The sequence below is a fragment of the Lissotriton helveticus genome, chromosome 5_1 (assembly GCF_964261635.1).
Source record: "Lissotriton helveticus chromosome 5_1, aLisHel1.1, whole genome shotgun sequence".
NCBI lineage: Eukaryota > Metazoa > Chordata > Amphibia > Caudata > Salamandridae > Lissotriton > Lissotriton helveticus.
The window spans coordinates 51,461,283-51,480,852 of record NC_136065.1 but is presented as its reverse complement, the minus strand read 5'-3'; positions in this window follow the sequence as shown (position 1 = coordinate 51,480,852).

The following is a 19,570-nucleotide window of genomic DNA, read 5'->3' as shown; positions in this document are numbered from 1 at the left end:
TACTGAAAATGGTGGCGCTTCCCCGTTTGTTATATCTGTTTCGCACGCTGCCGATCTGGACCTCTCCCAGCTCACGCTGGAGGAACGTACACTTCGTAGCTGTTGGCTTCGTTGCCATAGGCGCTCCGGCACCGCTCACCCATATTCCCCTGAGATCCCGCTAGGGATGTGCACGGCCTTTCCGCACGGAGGCGACTGGACCACGCTGGCGGCCTGGGAGGAGCTCGGATTGCAAATGCTCTGTGATCTTTACAAAGACGGATCGCTGCTCACATTCCAAGAGCTGCGAGACACTTACGACCTCCCTAGAGGTGACTACCTGCTGCACGCCTCGCTGGTGGCCTGTATTCGGAGACACTGGAAGGGAGGGCTCGCCGAGCCACCGACGTCAGAGTGCTGTCAATATGTGGTCATGGCAGCTGGTACTTACAAGGCCGTCACATGCCTTTACCGGAGGTTGTCGACTGAAGCCCTGCAGCCCATGGATGGGTTGAAAGCCAAGTGGGAAGGCGATATTGGGCGACCGATCCCCGAATCGACGTGGCCACAGCTAATGCGGCGGGCGTGGAAGGGCACTAGGAATGCCAGGTTCCAGTTGATCCAGTTTTTTACCCTACACCGAGCGTACCTAACGCCGATTAAGATATTTTGAGGGTGCTTCTTCGCTCTGTCCTAGATGCGGGACGGCGGAAGCGGACTTCGCACACATGTTTTGGTCCTGTGGTGAGCTAACTGTTTATTGGGAAGCGGTGATGGCCTGCCTGAATGCTGTCGCAGACCGGCAGATTGACGCGGATATGGGCGCTTGCTTACTGTTATGGTTCCCTCACACCCCCCGTACTCGAGTTACCAGTAAATTTTACGATTTGGGCTTGATACTGGCCAAACGAGAGATCACCATGCACTGGAAAGCTAGCCAGGGAACCAGCTACTTGCGTTGGAGAACCACTCTGGTGCGCTGGGCGAAGGCGGAGAGCGCGTTGTGGCTGTAACAGGCCAGGCCCCTAGACAATGATAAGGCCCTAGAGGTAGCTAGAGCGTGGGAGGCCCTGGTGATTGCGCTTCAGTTGCCTGAGAGCGAACCGAGTGAAGATGAGGGAGTAGCGACACCGTAGGAATATTATCTCTAGGGATACCTGTGAGAAGTTGGCCTGATAGGTGATGTTTCCAATTCTGGAACCACCTGTTATCAGACCAAACAATCCCTTATGGTGTCTGGTTGTAAGTCAACCTTATTAGACAAGCTATCCTAGGGGTAGCATGGACTAAGCAGCCTAAAAGCTTAACTTAAGAGGTCGTGTTAAGCGAGCTGTTTTACCACATACAATCCTGTAATATCAAATGAAAGGACACCACACAAGTATATATTATAAAAATATATGTGTTTATTACTAAAAACAATCCCCAGTATTCTTTATGAATAAAGGGGCACAAGCGTTAAATCAAAAGCACTGTTTAAACATACAAGTTGCACAATTATGGATGAGGGCAGGGGGCCACTCAAACCATATACTAAACAAGTGGTATAAGAGATGCCACTCGAGCAGTGGTTAGGCCTAGGGCCTAGGGAATCGCTGGGAGCAGTCAGGACAAGCAATGCTGAAGTCGGGAATGGCCCTCGGGATTCGGGAGCAGTGCGGAAAGCGCACGCATGCACCAGTGTTAACCAATGGTGCGTAAAAAGTGTAAAGTTAGAGTTTAAGGACACTTCCGCTGAACCTAGTTGAACAAAACTTAAGACACAGACCCTAGAGATGTGCACCAGTGTGGGAACACCGGCGGAGCAAAGTTACCTCACCCACAGGAAGTGGGTGCACAGGGTCGAAGTGGCGTCGGGTTTTGACACGCAGGTTCTTGGCGCTTGAAGCTGAAGATGCTGCAGGCGATGTGAAGGAGAAGTGTCCGGTGGATCCAAGGGTGGATCTGAAGTGGTGAAGACCTGAAAGCAGAGGGGACAGTGTTGAAAGTCACTGACCAGTGACCACCGTGGAACCAGATTGGAACCAGGCAAAGTCGGGTGCAAACAGGTGATGAGGTGTTGCTTCTCTCTGCAGCTACGTGGACACGAAGAGGTCAAGGACGTCCAGGAGCCGATCACCAGCTGTCCCTCGAAGGCTCTAGCTGATGGCGGTGTCGGCAACTCGATTGAAGCAAACAAGCCTTGGCTAATTCAAGCCACGGGGAAAGTGAAAAAGGCTTATTACTCGGACCAGCAAGGTCAGAGCGGGTACTCCTTTCTACAGGAGCGAGGGCAGATCTGGAGCAACCAGAAACACAGTGTAAATTGTAGGTTTCGTCGCCAAGATGGCCGCTGACCACGTGACAAGCGGCCGGGATGGCGAGTCGAGTGGCACAAAGCAAAAGGGCCCCACGCAGATCGTGGAGATGCTGGAGGGCTGATCTTTGGTGCAAATGCTGCTCGATTGTGGGGCTTCTCAAACCCCAAAGCACAGCGTCTCGGGGGTCTTTCAAGATGTCCGCTCCCACGTCTCTCGGTACCTCCACGGGTCCCTTCTTTGCAGGGACTGTGGATCGGGCTGGGAGAAGTCGGGGAAGCTGGGTCTTGTCAGGCTCTGCACTCGGGTTCCGGCGGGAGGCGGCGGCAAAGCAGACGTCGAGGTGCTGGGTGGTGCCTGTGTTCACAGGGTGGCCCCTCCTAGGCCACAAGGGAGATGCTTCAGTCTTCTGTTCATCAGAATGTCGAAGTCCAGTCGTCTTCTTAGTTTAAAGGTGATTTCAGGATGATCTGAAGTGTCTTGGCACTGCTCCCACTCTTATTCGAATCTGGGGGGCTGGATTACCTGCTAGGTCCCCTCCTATGGGTGGGACCCAGGAAGTGGGTGGATACACCCCCTTCCTTTGATCCAGGCCGCCCTGGCACGAGGGCTGGAGTGCCCCAGAACCGGTTTGGCCGGATTATGCAAGGGGCAGCCTTGTGCTCCGCATGCAGTGTCTGGTTTCTTTCAAACCTCCCTGCTACAATCCACTATCTCCTGTCTGAGGGGGTGTAACACCTCCCTGCAACAGGAAACCCTTTGTCCAGGCCCCATTTGGCTGAGTTTCGGTCAGCTTCAGGGGGTCAGACTCTTGTCTGTGGCAGAGGCATCCATTTTGTGGATCTAAGGTCCTTTTAGAAATTAACCGCATTTAAGTAAAGTAACATGTCTTACCCCTCTAGAGGGGTGGAATGCTATCCCCGTCGCCAGAACTGGCGAGGGGATAGTATTCCAAATCGTATGACACCTTACACGACATATTTTGATAAAGCCAAACCAGAGTTGCTATATAACCGCGAGGATTATAAGGCACTTAAGAGTATATGGTATGGCGTTATCCTGAAACAGCTCATGCTAGAGCTCCATCTCACATAAAACCACGCACTCAGCCTCCAGGATTGATGAGGCCTTCCAGAAAGGAGCAAGCAAGTGTAAAGGGTAAAGAAAGAAGATGAATTTTGTGTGCAGCTGCATGCGTTCCAGAGTCCAAACATAAACCTTGGGTTTACCACATTTTAACTATTCACCCAAAAATGTATTGGGTCTCTTATGACACTGGATGGAATTCTTTGAAGAAAACACATACACCATTGAGAATGTATAATAAAGGAATGATTTCCATATTGGATGCTATCACATTGTTTTGAATGGATTCAACAGCTAAGCTTTAAAAACTTAAATTTGTATAAAAACTTGGTGCTCCATTACGATGGCGGGCAGGCAAAGTCCGCCCGCCACCGCAACAGCAAAAGGGACCGCCCACAATAGGTGCGGCGGTCCCGCCATTCACATTATAGTGCGCCTGCCACACTGGCGGGCGCTTCATGCAATTTTTACATTGAGGCGTACGGTGCTGTAAGCAGCACCCGCCGCAATGTAAAAAATGCATGTACAGCATGTGCATGCACAACGTAACAGGCACAACGTGACAGGCACCTTGTGCCTGCCACCTTGTGCATGCCCCATGTGTGCCCCCCACCCCCCAACATCCTGGGGGCCCACTACAGGCCCCCAACAGTGAAAACTGCATGCCTTTCCATGGCGGAAAAGGCTGCTCTCCGCCGGCATCCTGATATGGTTGGCAGTGTCTTACAGACACCGCCACCATATTGTGGCAGTTTTCGGCTCAGTCGACGAGTCGACCAGCGAAAAAGCGGCGGACAGTCTTCCCATCTGCCGCGGACCCCCCAGCCATCCTAATGTGGCCGGGGGTCAATCACGGAACTATGGCGGGTGGATGGCCCCCGGAGGCCAGCGTTGGCCACCGCTGGCCTGGTGGGGCTGATCTGCCCGCCATCCTAATAGGCCCCTTGGTCTTTAACCATTTTAGCCAGTTTATTTAGCGCTAAACAGATTTAGCCCATGGGCTCATGTGCGACTGTGAATTTTGGGACTAGCAAGAATGCTTGCTGCAAGCAACTAAACAACCATTCAAGTCCACCATGGTACACCAGAATAGGCAACAAATTATTTGATTAAATACCCATGCATAGGTCTTCCCTGTGGGAAGACACCTGGGCGAACTTTAAATATAAAGAAAACAAGAATTATCAAAGCCAATAGGTCTCACCTTTGATCTTGGACCCTGATGCAATGGCTATGCATTCCTCCCTCAACCTCCCAGATGGCAATGACCATGTTTATGTTCAGTGATCATCTCGTAATGATTTTTCTTCATTGTAGATGGCCCGATGGGGAAAAAGTGCAAAATAATCTGGGGAACCATGGAGATGTTACAAAGAGGACTATTAATAGTGCTATGCATCTCGCTACGAAACTGCACAGCTTTAAGGACAGCCCACCGAAGCAATGGTAGTGCTTATAAAAATGGTAAAAGCAAATGGCTGAAGGGATTTAGCAAAAGGTCACTCTCTGGGTATTGTATATAGGTAGTGCCAAGTATTCTCTAATAGATAGCTACAGAGGTTTGACGTCAACAACTAAAAATTAAGGCCCTCATTCCGATGTCTGTGGGCCCGCCTACTTTCGTTGAAGGGTTACAACAGTTGGATTACGATCCGGCAGATGGATGCATTTGGGGGGCAGCTGCTGCTGTACTGACTGGCTCAAAGAACCCGTTGGGGCAGCGGTGGGACTGCAATCCCTACAATTGGGGCGGTGCCGGCTCAGGCACCGCTGTAGGGATTACAATATCTCTTTCCCTCGGCCTTTCTATGGTGGTCCGACCGTCATAGAAAGTCAGACAGAAATAGACTTTGGGACCCCTAATAGGGCCTCTCCTCTGGGTCTCCGCTATTGGGATGAGGGTACTTGGGGGGCTCCCCCAAACATCCATGCACCGTGTGGCAGGCCACACACACAAACACAAGGAAATAATGGACGAGCACTGAAACCTTTCAGACACTCACCCTAAGTCACATATCTGGGTTGAATCCATCATCGTTCTTTAGCTCACTTCGCCGCCCCAGTTCAGACACAGCTGTATGCAAATTAGTCTTGATCCTTTGCCTCATGAGAACAGTCTAGACTGAACTGCCAAGCCAGGTCTTCCCTGGGCTGGAAACAATCATCCTGGGACCGGTTTCAGGGTAACACCTCTCATCAGTCAGGCTAGCTTGAATCCAGTGGCAAAGTGAGTAAGGGACTCACGTCTGGTGATACCCTGCCAACTTAGGGTGAACAAAGCAAATACAAGGAGATGATGTACTGAGCGCCGAAACTTTTCAGTCACTCACCCTGAGTCACAGATCTGGGTTGACTCCATCATCGTTCTTTAGCTCACTTTGCCACCCCAGTTCAGACCCAGGTACCTGCAATTCAATCTTGACCCTCTGCCTCATGGTAACAGTCCAGACCAAACTGCCAAGCATCCTGGGACTGATTTTGAGGTAGCACCCCTCATCAGCCAGGCTTGCTTGAATCCAGTGGCAAAGTGAGCAAGGGACCCATGTCTAGGCATACGACGTGGGCGAGTTGCTTGGTATTATCCGCGCATGTTAGAAAGGCGATTCCAGGGGGGACAGAAGATGTCTGACTGTCGCCCCGAAACCCACCCTTCCGTATGGAATCGGCCGAGCGCCATCGAGAGGCCTCCTTGGTGAGGCTCCTCTCCTATGATCGTAACAGCCGAGCAATCACACCACCACAGAGAGACACCACACAAGAGTAGGTTTAAGAGTCTTTATATAAGGAATAAAGGCAAGGTTCTGCAGCAATATGTACAGGGGGATTGTGGGATCCCAACAAAGTCTCAATGTCCGGGGAAGGGGGTAGCGGGACAGTCTTGGTACCAGCTGGTACTAGGAAACCCTGCGCACAGCTCTCAATCCTCGAGCTGGGGGGTGCCGGGAGCCGCGACAGCGTCAGCAGGGCTCGGCGGATGGTTCAGCTTGGTAGAGCAGCGACAGCGTCAGCAGGGCTCGGCGGATGGTTCAGCTTGGTAGAGCCGCAACAGCGTCAGCAGGGCTTGGCGGATGGTTCAGTTTGGTAGAGCCGCGACAGCGTCAGCAGGGCTCGGCGGATGGTTCAGCTTGGTAGAGCCGCGACAGCGTCAGCAGGGCTCGGCGGATGGTTCAGCTTGGTAGAGCCGCGACAGCGTCAGCAGGGCTCGGCGGATGGTTCAGCTTGGTAGAGCCGCGACAGCGTCAGCAGGGCTCAGAGGTTCCAGGTTCCAGGTTCAAGAGTTCTTATCAGGTTCAGCCGCGACGAGGTCAGCAGGGCTTCGACTCCCAGATACAACTGATTTCCTGATCCAGGGCTGGCCCAGATATAGGAATGGAGTCCTTTGATGTCCGGACCCTCGCGCCTGGGGGTCAGAGGGGCCGGGATGAAGGTGTCCAGACTCCCAGCAGGGGGGGTGGAGCCAGCGCCCAGGGAGGCCAGAGGGCGATCGATACCAGGTGTCCGGGGACGGCTGGAGGGCCATCAAAACTCTTCTCCTCCGGGATCTGTCAAGTGGCCACTTTACCACCTGGGTTGATCTTGGTGCCACGATGTCGGGGCTTTGCTGGAGCCGCGGCCGGGGTCGGGCCGAGGCCACGTACTCGGGACGTGATGGGCCCAAGATGGAGTCGGGCCTGAGAGGGTGGCCCGGGGTGGTGACCGGACCTGCAGAGTTGGGGCGAGCCGGGTTCGCCGGGTTCCCGAGGGGGAGAGCCGGGGTTTGCCAAGGGCGGCTCTCGTTGGGAGTTCGTTGAGGGTGTTGTCCGGAGGGGCGACAGCGGGTCGGTGGAGGGCCAATGTCGTTCTGGGCCCGCCATGCGGGAGGGGTAGGACCAAGCCACAAGGCCGGGTCCAACACACGTCCCCTCCAGCTGAAGGCGAGGAGAGTCACCCATCTTCTTGGGGAATCTCCTCGTCAAGGCGGAAGAAGCGGGACAGGCCGTCAGCATTGGCGTGGTCGTTGCCAGGGCGATGCTCCACAGTGAAGTCCATCCCCTGCAGGGAAATGGACCATCGCAGCAGCTTCGGGTTCTCTCCATGCATCTGCATCAGCCACCGCATGGGCCGGTGGTCGGTCTGGACCCGGAAGTGGGTGCCGAAGAGGTAGGGCCGGAGTTTCTTTAGGGCCCACACAACGGCGAAGGCTTCTCTCTCTATGGTGCTCCATCGTTGTTCTCGAGCCAGCAGCCGCCGGCTGATGAAGGCCACAGGTTGGTCAACCCCCTCGGGGTTGACTTGCGATAGGACTGCCCCGATGCCGTGCTCCGAGGCGTCGGTTTGGACCACAAACTCTCGGCTGTAGTCGGGGGCCTGGAGCACAGGGGCTGTGCACATGGCAGTCTTTGAAATCTCGAAGGCCGCTTGGCACTCGGGGGTCCAATGCACCTTCTGTGGTAGCCTTTTGGAGGTCAGTTCAGTGAGGGGCCCCACAATGCTCCCATAGTCTTTTATGAAGCGCCGATAATATCCAGTGAGCCCCAGGAAGGCTCAAACTGCTGTCTGGGTGACCGGGGGCTCCCAGGCCACGATGGCGTCAATTTTGGGTTGGAGAGGAGCCACCTGGCTGCTCCCCACTTGGTGCCCCAGATCGGTCACGGACCCTTGGCCTATTTGGCACTTGCTTGCTTTCACTGTTAGTCCGGCCCGCTGGAGGGCCGACAGGACCTCCCAGAGGTGTCTCAAGTGTTCGTTCCAGTGGAGGCTGTACACCGCAATATCGTCCAGGTATGCGGCACTGAACTCTTCTAGCCCTGCCAGCACTCTGTTCACTAGTCTCTGGAAGGTAGCGGGGGCGTTTTTCATGCCGAAGGGCATCACCTTGAATTGGAAATGGCCATCGGGGGTCGAGAAGGCGGATCGTTCTTGGGCCCCGGGGGTGAGGCCGATCTGCCAATATCCTGCCGTGAGGTCGAAGGTGCTAAGGTATCTGGCGGCCCCCATGCGATCAATCATTTCATCCGCCCGGGGAATGGGGTGGGCGTCGGTCCTGGTAACGGCATTCAGTCCCCGGTAGTCGACACAAAACCGGAGCTCTGGAGGGGCGCCGGGGGAGGCGGCTTTAGGGACAAGGACAACTGGACTGGCCCAGGGACTGTCTGAGGGTTCAACCACTCCCAGGGCTAGCATCTTGGCAACTTCGGACTGGATGCAGGCCGGGACTCGGTCGGGCACTCGGTAGGCCCGGTGTCACACGGGCGGGCTGTCCCCGGTGTCGACATCGTGGACACACCACTGTGTGACCCCAGGAGTGAGCGAAAACAGGTCCGCAAACTGCCCCAACAGTTCTTGGCAGTCCTGGCGCTGTTCGGGGGCCGGGGCGGAGGAGAGGGGAACTCCCTCGACGGAGCCATCTTTCTCGGAGTACTTCAGGAGGTCGGGCAGGGGCTCGGAGTCGTCTTCGGCCCTATCATCCGTCGCTAGCAGCAGGCTCAGCTCTGTGCGGGCAAAGTGAGGCTAAAGCCGGTTGGCGTGCAGGACCCGGAGGGGGTTCCCGGGGGACACCATGTCCACCAGATAGGTGACGGGGCTCTTGCGCTCCACCACTTTGAAGGGCCCCATCCATTTGTCCTGGAGGGCACAGGGTTCGACCTGGGACATGACCCAGACTTGTTGGCCCGGCTCGAACTCGATGGATGAGGCGTTCTGGTCATACCAGCGTTTCATCTCCTCCTGACTGGCCTCCAGATTGGCCTCGGCAGGTTCCCGGAACTTCCTAGTCTGGTTGCGGAGGGTCAGGAGGTACCGGTAGACATCAGGTGGGGCACCTCGGACTGTAGTCTCCCAGACTTCTTTGACCAGGCTGAGGGGACCTCGGACAGGGTGTCCATACAATAGTTCAAAGGGGCTGAACCCCAGGGACTTCTGAGGTACCTCCCGATAGGCAAACAGGAGGCATGGGAGTAGGACGTCCCATTTTCGGCGGAGGGGTTCTTCTAGGCCCTTGATCATCCCCTTGAGTGTTCTGTTAAACCGCTCCACAAGTCCATTTCCTTGGGGGTGATACGGGGTGGTGAACTTATATGTGACCCCGCATTGTTGCCACAGGGACCGCATATATTTTGATATAAAGTTTGTGCCCCGATCACTCACGACCTCTCGGGGGAATCCCACTCGGGAGAAGATTCCCATGAGTGCTCGGCCCACCACGGGGGCCGTTATGGTCCGGAGGGGGATGGCTTCTGGGTAGCGGGTGGCGTGGTCCACCAGGACGAGGATGAAGCGGTGTCCTTGTGAGGTGCGGGGGTCCAGGGGCCCCACGATATCGATCCCCACTCGCTCGAAGGGGGTTGTCACCACGGGAAAGGGTTGGAGCGGCGCCTTGGCTTTTCCCCCTCTCTTCCCGCTGGCTTGACAGGTCGGACAGGTCCGGCAGTGGTTGCTCACATCGCTGCGCATCTTGGGCCAGTAGAAGTGGGTCACCAGGCGGCTGTAAGTTTTGTCCTGCCCCAGGTGCCCGGCGAGGGGCACGTCGTGTGCCAGGTTTAAGAGGAAGTCTCTGAATTGTAGGGGGACCACCAACACTCGGCTGGCCCCCGGCTCAGCAATTTTCTGTTCACTGTTTAGAAGGTCGTGGTCCCAGTTGACCCAGTGGGACCCCGACGTGTCCCCGGCGACTTGAGCTGCGGCTTGCTGCCGGGTCCCCTCGAGGGAGGGGCAGGTCTTCTATTCCTGCCGGAATTGTTCTCGGGTGGGCCCACCTTCCTGGCGCCATTGGCTTAGTTCAGGGATGTCGCAGAGTTCGGCGATGTGTTCGCGGTTGGGCCCTGGGGGCCCGGGCTCAAGGCCGGTTTCTGCATCGATGGCGGGTGGCGGAGGCGCGGGCCATTCTGGTTCTTCAGTCGGGGCGGCCTCCGCCGGCGCCGGGGCCCGAGCCGCCATGGATCGGGTTGTTACACAAACCCACTCGGGCAGTCCCAGCATCCCCAGGTGCTCTCTCCACTCGACTTGGGCCCAGGGGGAACTCTCCAGATCGAGATCGTTTCCGAGGAGGCAGTCCACAGGGGCGTCGTCCCGGACGGTTACCTTTAGCATGCCCGACACCCCTCCCCACTCGAAGGGGATGCGGGCCATCTGGCACAGGGTCTCGGAATTGTCGGCAGCCAGCACAGGGCACAGCACATTCGGTAGGATCTGTTCGGGGGTCACCAGGTGGCAGCGGATGGCTGTCACACTGGCTCCAGTGTCACGGAGTGCTTCGGTCCGGCGCCCATTAATGTTGACCCACTGACGGTACTTTTGGGTGTTGCTCGGGAGTGGGGCCCGGGGAATCATGTCTCTCTCGACCAGACAGACTAAGGCCATGGTGGCTGGCTCCCGCTCGGTCTGGTCCTCGTTGTAGACCTCTTCTTCTTCCTCGCCTCCTTCTCCCAGGGCTGCTGCAGCGATCTGGCGGGTCGGAGGTCCGGCAACGCCGGCGCGCTGGTTCATTGGGCACTGGGGGTCACTGGCGTAGTGGCCTGGCCGCTGGCATCTGTGGCAGGTAATGTTCGGGCGGGGCCCCGGTCGTGCTGAGGGGGGCCCTCTTCGGGTCAGGGACGGTGAAGTGTTGTTCTGTGGCGACCCCCGGGGTGGACTCCGGGGCGGCACAGGCGGGAAGTCTCGGCTCCGGTTCTGGCCTCCTCCGCCGCCTCGCTGGCGGGGGTGCCCTTGCGTGTTCTTGATTCTCCTATCGGGGTCCGGGGGACCCGGGTGCTCACCCTTCGATCGGCCTCGACGGCGAGTTTCCGTGGCTCGGTCAGCTTGCTGTCGAGTAGATGCTGTCTGAGCTCGACAAAGCAGTTGTTGGAGAGGTGCTCCCATACGATGAGGTTGAACAGCTGCTCGTAGGTGGTCACTTTGCTGCCCTTTATCCACCCTTCTAGCGCTCTGCTATAAAAGTTCACGTACTCCACCCATGTAGTACCGGGGATCTTTTTACAGTCTCTGAATCTTTGCCGGTACATCTCAGGGGTGACTGCATACCGGGTGAGCAGGGCGTCCTTCATATGAGCATAGCAGGACATCACGACGTCGGCCAGGTCCAGCAGGGTGTCTCTTCCTTCGCTGACGAATCTCCCCCATAGGCCGGCACCCCAATCTTTTTGGGGAATGCGGTGCGCGGCCATGGCGACTTCGTAGGCCTTAAACCACTGCTGGATGTCGTCATTTTTGTAGTACTCCTTGACAACATCCTTGGGGATGTGGACCTTCGGGTCGGCAGGAGGCGGGGGTTTCGGAGCACCGCGGCACCAGCTTCTTCGCTCTTGGCCTTGATCTCCAGCTCTTTGAGGCCACGCTCTTGTTCGAACGTGTGATTCTTTTCTTCTAGTTCACTCTGTCTCCGTCTTTCCTCCAGGTCTCCTTGTAGCCGTAGTTGCTGAAGGGCGATTTTCTTTTCCGCTAGCTGGAGTTCTCCGTCTAGCCGGAGTCGGGCGAGCTCCAACTCGTGGAGCCGGCTTCTCTCTCGTTCTCGGGCATCTTCATGGGAGAGGCCTGGGTCTCTGTTGGGGTTCTTTTCCTCTACGGGGGCCGCTGTGGTCCCCTGGTGCACGTCTGGGACCGGTTCACCTCCGGTCGGGGGTGGGGTCTCTCGGGCCTCCACCCATGTTTGCAGCGCTTCTTTAAAATCTTCCTTTGTACTTAGTCCGGTGGTAGCCAATCTCAAGGTTTTGCAGAACTGTTTGAGTTCTTTATGTGTGTACTCCTCCAGTAGTTCCTTCTGGAACTCTGCGGTCGTTCCGGCTTCTTTATCGCTCATGGTTGCTGTGGTCTCTGTTAGTAGTGGGCGAGTTACTCGCTGTACGATATGCGTCGGCTCGGATCCCACCGCTGCCACCAATGTTAGAAAGGCGATTCCAGGGGGGACAGAAGATGTCTGACTGTCGCTCCGAAACCCACCCTTCTGTATGGAATTGGCCGAGCGCCGTCGAGAGGCCTCCTTGGCGAGGCTCCTCTCCTATGATCGTAACAGCCAAGCAATCACACCACCACAGAGAGACACCACACAAGAGTAGGTTTAAGAGTCTTTATATAAGGAATAAAGGCAAGGTTCTGCAGCAGTACAGGGGGATCGTGGGATCCCAACAAAGTCTCAATGTCCGGGGAAGGGGGTAGCGGGACAGTCTTGGTACCAGCTGGTACTAGGAAACCCTGCGCACAGCTCTCAATCCTCGAGCTGGGGGGTGCCGGGAGCCGCGACAGCATCAGCAGGGCTCGGCAGATGGTTCAGCTTGGTAGAGCCGCGACAGCGTCAGCAGGGCTCGGCGGATGGTTCAGCTTGGTAGAGCCGCGACAGCGTCAGCAGGGCTCGGTGGATGGTTCAGCTTGGTAGAGCCGCGACAGCGTCAGCAGGGCTCGGCGGATGGTTCAGCTTGGTAGAGCCCCGACAGCGTCAGCAGGGCTCAGAGGTTCCACGTTCCAGGTTCAAGAGTTCTTATCAGGTTCAGCCGCGACGAGGTCAGCAGGGCTTCGACTCCCAGATACAACTGATTTCCTGATCCAGGGCTGGCCCAGATATAGGACTGGAGTCCTTTGATGTCAGGACCCTCGCGCCTGGGGGTCAGAGAGGCCGGGATGAAGGTGTCCAGACACCCAGCAGGGGGGTGGAGCCAGTGCCTAGGGAGGCCGGAGGGCGATCGATACCAGGCGTCCGGGGACGGCTGGAGGGCCATCGAAACTCTTCTCCTCCGGGATCTGTCAAGTGGCCACTTTACCACCTGGGTTGATCTTGGTGTCACGATGTCGGGGCTTCGCTGGAGCCGCAGCCGGGGTCGGGCCGAGGCCACGTGCTCGGGACGTGATGGGCCCAAGATGGAGTCGGGCCTGAGAGGGTGGCCCGGGGTGGTGACCGGACCTGCAGAGTTGGGGCGAGCCGGGTTCGCCGGGTTCCCGAGGGGGAGAGCCGGGGTTTGCCAAGGCCGGCTCTCGTCGGGAGTTCGTTGAGGGTGGTGTCCGGAGGGGCGTCAGGGGGTCGGTGGAGGGTCGATGTCGTTCTGGGCCCGCCATGCGGGAGGGGTAGGACCACGCCACGAGGCCGGGTCCAGCGCACTTCCGTGGTAATTTGTGCATAATCGCCTGTCTTTTACAGGCTAGGGGATGACGACAATGGTTGCCTCCTGCATTGAGGGAGGGAGGTTGAACGCATTTGAGATGGTGTTGAAGAGCCTCATGAGGACAAGAGCTAGTTCAGGGCAGAAAGCTAAAAGCCACATGAGAAGCTGTCTGGCCCAGGGATTTAAGAGCTTTTTGTCTAGATATGATCTCTTCTATGCGTATTGTACTTTCAAGAGAAGCTGCCTGGGCATCAGTCAGTCGGGTTGTAGTCATGGGGTGGAGGTAGCAAGTCAGATTATCAGGGGGAAGGGACTGCTCAGAGTGTACAGTTACGTAGAAGTCCCTGAACTGAGCAGCTATCGGAGCGTCTCCTTCAATCAGCTCCCCTCCTCCGGACAGCAGTGTCTCTTGGCTAGGAGCTTGCTGGCCAGGAACCTCACTCTTTGTTCCCATTCACATTGAAGGAATGTTTTAATTACAAAAGGGAATAATTTGCCCTGTCTAGGTTCAATCTCGCCAGAAGCTTCCTGGCGGCTTCTAGCTGACGTCAGATCGTCAGAGCCCCTGTGCAGCGATGGATATGTTCCAATTTGCGAACCTGTCTCTGGAGTTCTGTCCTCTTGGCCCTTAACAGCTTGATCTCTGCTGCAGAGAATGCTATAAACTCCCCCCTGATGAGTGCCTTCAGGGCATCCCAAAGAACTGACACAGGTATGTCAGCGGTAGTGTTAAGGTTAAGAAAGTTATTAATATCTCTTTTGATATGCCTCACCATCACTGACCTCTGGAACAGCGTCTCCGAGAGTCTCCATTTCTGGGGTGGGTCCCTCAGTAGGGGTGTGTGTAGTTCGAGAAAGAGTGCTGAATGGTCAGAAAGAGATCTTGGCGTTATCTCCATAGACTAGAGCAGCCGCTGGAGTTCCTTGGACCCCAAGAAGCAGTGCAAACAGGCATAAGATTGATGGGCTCGTGAGTAGAAAGTGTAGTAATGGGTTTGGGGATGTAGTGCCCTCCACAAGTCCGGCAGACCCATCTCCCACAACCAGGCTAAGCTCTCATTTGAGAATGCGCCTGCGCCTCCCTCTCTATGGGCTGGGCCATCCATTTCATTATAGAACACCAAGTTAAAGTCAGCCCCAATTAAAACTAATCAGTCCTGTGAGGTGAGAATATCTTCTATAGGCATCCGGAGGAAGTGTTCCTGGCCCTAGTTAGGGGCATAAAGGGAGCCTAAGGTGAGTGTCTGGGTGCCCTGCCATGTACTATATACCAATAGATGACCCCTGAGTTCCAACAGATTATCACCAATCAACCCCTGGAACCTACACAAAACCAAGATAGCCACCCCCGCTGCCTTTTCACCCATCAAGGAAAGAAATTGGTACAGGATGCCCTATGCTAGTCCCCTGCAAGCTGGTGGGTCTCCTGCAGGAGGCAGATGTCTGCCCCGGTATGCTCCGGATACGAGAGGACGGCCCGCCTCTTGACAGGGTTATTAAGTCCTTTCACATTCAGGGAGATCACTTTCAAGGAGTCTCCTATCGCCAGAGGGTGAGTGCGTGTTTATGCGAGATTCTCCCTCGCAGACCTATCATGCCTCTTTATGCTAGTGTAGAAAGAACCCCGTGGGCTTGGAAGCATCACTGTGTACACATCCTCTGGAGCCCTTGCTTCAACCCTAACCTGAAAACAAACTAAAACAAAAGATTGAAGAACAAACAAGAACAGAGTCTATGGAAGTGCCAAGACATTAGATGTGGCCAGTGCCACTCCAGGAAGTAGAAGAAAAGTGGGGTCCATGGTTGGCCAACCATGTCAATGAGGGTCTCCCCTCTCAAGGCCCTGGATAGTGTCTAACATGCAGATAGATGGTGGTAGAGGAGCCACTCCACTGCCTCAACTAGCATCTTGCGTCACTGAGTCCCCTGTAAGGCTCTTCAGGCCCGAGATTTCTGCTATCATAGGGACCGCTGACCACCCCAGGGCCTGGCATTGCCGTGCCATGCAAGGGCCCCTCCGGGTCTTCAGTCTGACACAGGTCGCAGGCCACCTTGATGGAGCGCAGTTGCTGAAGTTTCTCTTCTCAGGTGAAGATTAGGCAGAAAGGATGACCCCAGGAGTATGAAGTGCTGTGTTTGTGAATAAAAGTTGTCACTGGATGAAATTCCCTCCATTTCTGTAGCGTAATCAACAAGAGAACCTGGAACAGCTGAAGCTGGTGGCCACAAAATCGCACTGGATTGGTGTTGAAGGATCCGTTCCTTCCAGGGAAAGCTGAGGTGATACAGGATGTCCGGAAGTGGTGAATTTGTGGATCCAGGGGGGCTAACTCGATGGACCCTGTCCAGCTGGATGTCTGATGTCTGCCTATCTCCTAGGATCTGGGCAAAAAGGGCCATGACATGTTCCTCCACGTTCCCAGCCTCTGCAGCGCCAGGGGCCCCTCCGATTTGGATGTAATTGTGCCACAATCTGTTTTCAAGGTCTTCGGTGTGGGCCTGGAGATTGATCTGCTGATTTGTGGAATGGTTGACTTCCTGCCTGAGCTGTTCAGTGTCTTAGTCCCTGGTCATTTTGGGATTTTCCAGGGCATCCACTCTATCTATGATCTCCGAGACCTCTTTCCGGACCCCTTGCAGGTCATGCACTAGTTCCCTCTTAATTGACTGTAGGTCTTCCTTGAGGGAAGAAAACAGAGGCTCCAGGTAAGTATGGGTAACTGTAGCCTCCCCCCTGCATCAGCAGGCGACCGTGGCAGGCTCAAGGAGCTGTAACGCTCCGGCAGCAGGGAAGTGGAGGTCTTGGCAAGCATGTCCTTCAGCGAGCGGTCCTTTTAAGTGTGTGGCGCCACCATATCTCCTCTGCTGACCAGGACATGGCCCCCCCTTCGACAACAAGGCCAAAGCCGACCACAGTTCAATTTTAGGGAAGTTCCTGGTCCACGGTGAGGTCTAACGCCTGCCTGGGGCCTCAATAATAAACAGGAGGGGCAGCATTGCGGACCGGTTCCCGGTGCAGTACAGAGGGAGGTGCACTTGACAATGCTCTAGCGCCAAATAGACCCGCCTTCAGACAGTAGGACCCTGCGTGCAGTCTAAGTCCCCATGGGTGAAGTGTTCTAGGCAGGGCTCAGGGCCCCCTTCTTGTACTGGCATGCTTCTCCTCTAGGATGGCCCACGTAAGCCCTGCCGGGCTATATTCACAGAGGGGGTGGGGTCTGAGCTCCCTCCAAGTTCAGGCCAAAGACAGAGCGCTCTGCTGGTTGAACACCCCCCACCCTTCTCCGTCATTCACTCACTGGCCCCCTCAAGGCTATACTAGAGCCGGCTGACCCCAGGTAGGGCCTGCCCGGGAGAATACTACTCAGAGTGGCATTATACTACCGTCCTGTAACACTTGAAGCCATGACCTACAGATTAAGACTAACCCGCATCAAGGACCGAAGGGTAATGGGGCTGAGCACTCAGAAGGAAAAGGAGTCTGAAACCCATTAAAGTGAACCCCTGACTCCAGGGCAGGTGCCGATCAGATCACAAGAGAAGGTGGCAAAACAGATGGTTCCCCAGTGATTCACTGGTGTAGGCCTACGGTTCAATAAATCAATCAGGACTTATAAAGCACAGCAAATCACTTGTGAGGGTCTTGAGGTGCTGGAGTAGCTAGCTTCTTCACAGGGAAAGCAGTAAAAAATTAAGCAAAAGAAGGAGAAAGCACTCAGAAAAATGGGAAAAGGAAGGAGAAGGCAGATAAATATGAGGAAAAGCAGGAGAAAGCAGTCAGAAAAAGGGGGAGAAGAAGGAGTAAGCAGTAAAAAACAAGGTAAAAGCAGGAATAAGCACTCAAAATGAGGGTGAGGGTGGAGCAAGCAGTAGAAACGGGGCAAAAGCAGTAAAAGGACTCAGAAAATGGGGGAAAAGAACAGAGAAAGCAGTAGAATTTGAGGCAAAATCAGGAAAAAACCTCAGAAAAATTGGGGAAAGGAAGGAGAAACAATTTTTTAAAATGAGGTAAAAGCAGGCGAAAGCCCTCATAAAAATGGAAGCATAGCGGTGCTGCAGCACAGGGGAGCTAGGCTAGATTCATTTTCTAATAGAGATCCCATTCCCCTCAACTACGTCGTAAACCATTAGCATATCCTGAAAATTGCTCTATGATATTTTATATATAAACCTGTGTAATAAATAAAATACCTTCATGTAGGAAGCTGTTTTTTTAATATATTAAGCAGGCCAAGAAGGGAATCTTCCCAAACATCTTTTTGCCAATGACAAGGTGAGGAAGGACAGGGAGACATTCATCTTTGCTTTGTCAGTGATATATTCATAGATTAATTGGGATGAATTGCATGTTTGAGAATATATGTTTATCTATACTAATATAATAAAGAGAGAGCCCAAACCTTTGAGGCGTGTAATCTCAGGAACCACAGCACCAATCACAACACCCAATACAGCGTTGGAAAGGGCAGTTGCAGCAGAAGGACATAGGCTATGCAGACGCCCACCATATACATTTAAAAGGTAAAAGAACCGTACCAGCAAAGTAGTTCCTTGTGGGCGTGTCTGTGTTATGCTGTGGGCATGTTCTGGGGGCGTGACAATTGCAGGGGGTGTGTGGTACGTTCCGCCCTTCATGCCATGTCTGATATTGTGTGCTGTGGGCGTGGGCGTGTCCGGGGCGCGGGATTACGGAAAAAATAAAGCGAGCGTTGTGCCCCATATTTCATTGTTTTTTCTTCCCAGGTTCTGTATATTCCAGCTCCGGGTGTCCACCCTGCTCCCTTTAAATACCCCTGCAGCCCATAATCATAACCCACCCTTACTCCTTAAAATACCCCAACGCCCTTAAACACTAACCCATTTAACCCTATAAATATACCCTGTACCCCAAAACCCAAACCTATCCCTAAACTCTAAAAAAATACCCCTGTACCCCAAAACCCAAACCTAGCTCTGAACCCTATAACTACCCCTATACCTCAAAACCCAAACCTACCCCTGAACCCTAAAAATGCCCCTGTACCCCAAAACCCAAACCTATCCCTGAACCCTAAAAATACCCCTGTACCCCAAAACCCAAACCTACCCCTGAACCCTAAAAATACCCCTGTACCCCAAACCTAGCCCTGAACCCTAAAAATACCCCTGTACCCCAAAACCCAAACGTACCCCTGAACCCTAAAATACCCCTGTACCCCAAAACCGAAATCTAGCCCTGAACCCTTAAAATACCCCTGTACACCAAAACCCAAACCTACCCCGGAACCCTAAAATTCCCCTGTACCCCAAAATGCAAACCTAGCCCTGAACCCTAAAAATACCCCTGTACCCCAAAACCCAAACCTACCCCTGAACCCTAAAATACCCCTGTACCCCAAAACCCAAACCTAGCCCTGAACCCTAAAAATACCCCTGTACCCCAAAACCCAAACCTACCCCTGAACCATAAAATACCCCTGTACCCCAAAACCCAAACTTACCCCTGAACCCTAAAAATACCCCTATACCCCAAAACCCAAACCTAGCCCTGAACCCTAAAACTACCCCTGTACCTCACAACCCAAAACTAGATCTGAACCCTTAAAATACCCAAACACCCCAAAACATATACCTCAGTACCCCAAAAGATATGCCCCTATACCCATACTTACCTTATCCAAACATTAAAAAAACATGCTTTTACCATTCATGCATTTACAACGAATTTCGTTGTAAATGTATGCGTGCTAAAAGCATATAAAATGTAATGCCATGCGTTATAATGGCCTTGCGGAGTCATTTTACTTTCGTAATGAAAGTATGCGGAGTGATGGTATGCGGAAAGAAAGTTGCGGAATAATGGATGTTTACCCTCCCCCGGTAAGTACATTGGTGGCAAGGCGGCCCCCATCTCCAGCAACATACTCATATTTATTCACCACCGATTTGAAAAATGCACAGGTCTCTCTCATTGATGGCCAGCACCGACATACACTTTTAGACACACCTCCCGCCACAAGTTCTAGAATTGCGAACTTTAGAGCTGGGGAGCTACGTTCGAATCTCGGCATCAGCTCAACATCCTGTGATTCCAGGCAAATCGCTTTGTCTCCCCGTGCCTACCACCAATGTATGTGTTCTTCTGTAATGTAAATTGTGCTC